The sequence below is a fragment of the Ranitomeya variabilis genome, chromosome 3 (assembly GCF_051348905.1).
Source record: "Ranitomeya variabilis isolate aRanVar5 chromosome 3, aRanVar5.hap1, whole genome shotgun sequence".
Lineage (NCBI taxonomy): Eukaryota > Metazoa > Chordata > Amphibia > Anura > Dendrobatidae > Ranitomeya > Ranitomeya variabilis.
The window spans coordinates 8,861,836-8,867,907 of NC_135234.1; positions in this window are offsets into that span (position 1 = coordinate 8,861,836).

The following is a 6,072-nucleotide window of genomic DNA, read 5'->3' on the forward strand; positions in this document are numbered from 1 at the left end:
TATACCGCCCTGTGTACTAATAATGTCTATATACCGCCCTGTATACTAATAATGTCTATATACCACCCTATGTACTAATAATGTGTCTATATACCGCCCTGTGTACTAATAATGTGTCTATATACCGCCCTGTGTACTAATAATTTCTATATACCGCCCTGTGTACTAATAATGTCTATATACCGCCCTGTGTACTAATAATGTGTCTATATACCGCCCTGTGTACTAATAATGTCTATATACCGCCCTGTATACTAATAATGTCTATATACCACCCTATGTACTAATAATGTGTCTATATACCGCCCTGTGTACTAATAATGTGTCTATATACCGCCCTGTGTACTAATAATTTCTATATACCGCCCTGTGTACTAATAATGTCTATATACCGCCCTGTGTACTAATAATGTGTCTATATACCGCCCTGTGTACTAATAATGTCTATATACCGCCCTGTGTACTAATAATGTGTCTATATACCGCCCTATGTACTAATAATGTCTATATACCGCCCTGTGTACTAATAATGTCTATATACCGCCCTGTGTACTAATAATGTCTATATACCGCCCTGTGTACTAATAATGTCTATATACCGCCCTATGTACTAATAATTTCTATATACCGCCCTGTGTACTAATAATGTCTATATACCGCCCTGTGTACTAATAATGTGTCTATATACCGCCCTGTGTACTAATAATGTGTCTATATACCGCCCTGTGTACTAATAATGTCTATATACCGCCCTGTGTACTAATAATGTCTATATACCACCCTGTGTACTAATAATGTGTCTATATACCGCCCTGTGTACTAATAATGTCTATATACCGCCCTGTGTACTAATAATATGTCTATATACCGCCCTGTGTACTAATAATGTGTCTATATACCGCCCTGTGTACTAATAATGTGTCTATATACCGCCCTGTGTACTAATAATGTCTATATACCGCCCTGTGTACTAATAATGTCTATATACCACCCTGTGTACTAATAACGTGTCTATATACCGCCCTGTGTACTAATAATGTGTCTATATACCACCCTGTGTACTAATAATGTGTCTATATACCGCCCTGTGTACTAATAATGTCTATATACCGCCCTGTGTACTAATAATGTCTATATACCACCCTGTGTACTAATAATGTGTCTATATACCGCCCTGTGTACTAATAATGTCTATATACCGCCCTGTGTACTAATAATGTGTCTATATACCGCCCGGTGTACTAATAATGTGTATATATACCGCCCTGTGTACTAATAATTTCTATATACCGCCCTGTGTACTAATAATTTCTATATACCGCCCTGTGTACTAATAATGTGTCTATATACCGCCCTATGTACTAATAATGTCTATATACCGCCCTGTGTACTAATAATGTCTATATACCGCCCTGTGTACTAATAATGTCTATATACCGCCCTGTGTACTAATAATGTCTATATACCGCCCTATGTACTAATAATTTCTATATACCGCCCTGTGTACTAATAATGTCTATATACCGCCCTGTGTACTAATAATGTGTCTATATACCGCCCTGTGTACTAATAATGTCTATATACCACCCTGTGTACTAATAATGTGTCTATATACCGCCCTGTGTACTAATAATGTCTATATACCGCCCTGTGTACTAATAATGTCTATATACCGCCCTGTGTACTAATAATGTGTCTATATACCGCCCGGTGTACTAATAATGTGTATATATACCGCCCTGTGTACTAATAATTTCTATATACCGCCCTGTGTACTAATAATGTCTATATACCGCCCTGTGTACTAATAATGTGTCTATATACCGCCCTGTGTACTAATAATGTCTATATACCGCCCTGTGTACTAATAATGTGTCTATATACCGCCCAGTGTACTAATAATGTCTATATACCACCCTGTGTACTAATAATGTCTATATACCGCCCTGTGTACTAATAATGTCTATATACCGCCCTGTGTACTAATAATGTCTATATACCGCCCTATGTACTAATAATGTCTATATACCGCCCTGTGTACTAATAATGTCTATATACCGCCCTGTGTACTAATAATGTCTATATACCACCCTGTGTACTAATAATGTGTCTATATACCGCCCTGTGTACTAATAATGTCTATATACCGCCCTGTGTACTAATAATGTCTATATACCGCCCTGTGTACTAATAATGTGTCTATATACCGCCCGGTGTACTAATAATGTGTATATATACCGCCCTGTGTACTAATAATTTCTATATACCGCCCTGTGTACTAATAATGTCTATATACCGCCCTGTGTACTAATAATGTGTCTATATACCGCCCAGTGTACTAATAATGTCTATATACCCCCTGTGTACTAATAATGTGACTATATACCGCCCTGTGTACTAATAATGTCTATATACCGCCCGGTGTACTAATAATGACTATATACCGCCCTGTGTACTAATAATGTCTATATACCGCCCTGTGTACTAATAATGTCTATATATCGCCCTGTGTACTAATAATGTGTATATATACCGCCCAGTGTACTAATAATGTCTATATACCCCCTGTGTACTAATAATGTCTATATACCGCCCTGTGTACTAATAATGTCTATATACCCCCTGTGTACTAATAATGTGACTATATACCGCCCTGTGTACTAATAATGTGTCTATATACCGCCCTGTGTACTAATAATGTGTATATATACCGCCCGGTGTACTAATAATGTGTATATATACCGCCCTGTGTACTAATAATGTGTATATATACCGCCCGGAGTACTAATAATGTGTCTATATACCGCCCTGTGTACTAATAATGTCTATATACCGCCCTGTGTACTAATAATGTGTCTATATACCGCCCTGTGTACTAATAATGTGTCTATATACCGCCCTGTGTACTAATAATGTCTATATACCGCCCTGTGTACTAATAATGTCTATATACCGCCCTGTGTACTAATAATGTCTATATACCACCCTGTGTACTAATAATGTGTCTATATACCGCCCTGTGTACTAATAATGTCTATATACCGCCCTGTGTACTAATAATGTGTATATACCGCCCGGTGTACTAGTAATGTGTCTATATACCGCCCTGTGTACTAATAATGTGTATATATACCGCCCGGAGTACTAATAATGTGTCTATATACCGCCCTGTGTACTAATAATGTCTATATACCGCCCTGTGTACTAATAATGTGTCTATATACCGCCCTGTGTACTAATAATGTGTCTATATACCGCCCTGTGTACTAATAATGTCTATATACCGCCCTGTGTACTAATAATGTCTATATACCACCCTGTGTACTAATAATGTGTCTATATACCGCCCTGTGTACTAATAATGTCTATATACCGCCCGGTGTACTAATAATGTCTATATACCGCCCTGTGTACTAATAATGTCTATATACCCCCTGTGTACTAATAATGTCTATATACAGCCCTGTGTACTAATAATGTCTATATACCGCCCTGTGTACTAATAATGTGTCTATATATCGCCCTGTGTACTAATAATGTGTATATATACCGCCCAGTGTACTAATAATGTGTCTATATACCGCCCTGTGTACTAATAATGTCTATATACCGCCCTGTGTACTAATAATGTCTATATACCCCCTGTGTACTAATAATGTCTATATACAGCCCTGTGTACTAATAATGTGTCTATATACCGCCCTGTGTACTAATAATGTGTATATATACCGCCCGGTGTACTAATAATGTGTCTATATACCGCCCTGTGTACTAATAATGTCTATATACCGCCCTGTGTACTAATAATGTCTATATACCGCCCTGTGTACTAATAATGTCTATATACCGCCCGGTGTACTAGTAATGTGTCTATATACCGCCCTGTGTACTAATAATGACTATATACCGCCCTGTGTACTAATAATGTCTATATACCGCCCGGTGTACTAATAATGTCTATATACCGCCCTGTGTACTAATAATGTCTATATACCGCCCTGTGTACTAATAATGTCTATATACCCCCTGTGTACTAATAATGTCTATATACAGCCCTGTGTACTAATAATGTCTATATACCGCCCTGTGTACTAATAATGTGTCTATATACCGCCCTGTGTACTAATAATGTGTATATATACCGCCCGGTGTACTAATAATGTGTCTATATACCGCCCTGTGTACTAATAATGTCTATATACCGCCCTGTGTACTAATAATGTGTATATATACCGCCCGGAGTACTAATAATGTGTCTATATACCGCCCTGTGTACTAATAATGTCTATATACCGCCCTGTGTACTAATAATGTGTCTATATACCGCGCTGTGTACTAATAATGTCTATATACCGCCCTGTGTACTAATAATGTGTCTATATACCGCCCTGTGTACTAATAATGTCTATATACCGCCCTGTGTACTAATAATGTCTATATACCGCCCTGTGTACTAATAATGTCTATATACCGCCCTGTGTACTAATAATGTCTATATACCGCCCTGTGTACTAATAATGTCTATATACCACCCTGTGTACTAATAATGTCTATATACCGCCCTGTGTACTAATAATGTGTCTATATACCGCCCTGTGTACTAATAATGTCTATATACTGCCCTGTGTACTAATAATGTCTATATACCGCCCTGTGTACTAATAATGTGTCTATATACCACCCTGTGTACTAATAATGTGTCTATATACCACCCTGTGTACTAATAATGTCTATATACCGCCCTGTGTACTAATAATGTCTATATACCGCCCTGTGTACTAATAATGTCTATATACCGCCCGGTGTACTAATAATGTGTCTATATACCGCCCTGTGTACTAATAATGTGTCTATATACCGCCCTGTGTACTAATAATGTCTATATACCGCCCTGTGTACTAATAATGTGTATATATACCGCCCGGTGTACTAATAATGTGTCTATATACCGCCCTGTGTACTAATAATGTCTATATACCGCCCTGTGTACTAATAATGTCTATATACCGCCCTGTGTACTAATAATGTGTATATACCGCCCGGTGTACTAATAATGTGTCTATATACCGCCCTGTGTACTAATAATGTCTATATACCGCCCTGTGTACTAATAATGTGTCTATATACCGCCCGGTGTACTAATAATGTGTCTATATACCGCCCTGTGTACTAATAATGTCTATATACCGCCCTGTGTACTAATAATGTCTATATACCGCCCTGTGTACTAATAATGTCTATATACCGCCCTGTGTACTAATAATGTGTATATACCGCCCGGTGTACTAGTAATGTGTCTATATACCGCCCTGTGTACTAATAATGTCTATATACCACCCTGTGTACTAATAATGTGTCTATATACCGCCCTGTGTACTAATAATGTCTGTATACCGCCCTGTGTACTAATAATGTCTATATACCGCCCTGTGTACTAATAATGTCTATATACCGCCCTGTGTACTAATAATGTGTCTATATACCGCCCTGTGTACTAATAATGTCTATATACCGCCCTGTGTACTAATAATGTGTCTATATACCGCCCTGTGTACTAATAATGTGTCTATATACCGCCCTGTGTACTAATAATGTGTGTATATACCGTCCTGTGTACTAATAATGTTTATATACCGCCCTGTGTACTAATAATGTGTCTATATACCGCCCTGTGTACTAATAATGTGTGTATGTACCGTCCTGTGTACTAATAATGTCTATATACCGCCCTGTGTACTAATAATGTGTCTATATACCGCCCTGTGTACTAATAATGTCTATATACCGCCCTGTGTACTAATAATGTGTCTATATACCACCCTGTGTACTAATAATGTGTCTATATACCGCCCGGTGTACTAATAATGTGTCTATATACCGCCCTGTGTACTAATAATGTGTATATACCGCCCTGTGTACTAATAATGTCTATATACCGCCCGGTGTACTAATAATGTGTCTATATACCGCCCGGTGTACTAATAATGTGTCTATATACCGCCCTGTGTACTAATAATGTCTATATACCGCCCTGTGTACTAATAATGTGTCTATATACCGCCCTGTGTACTA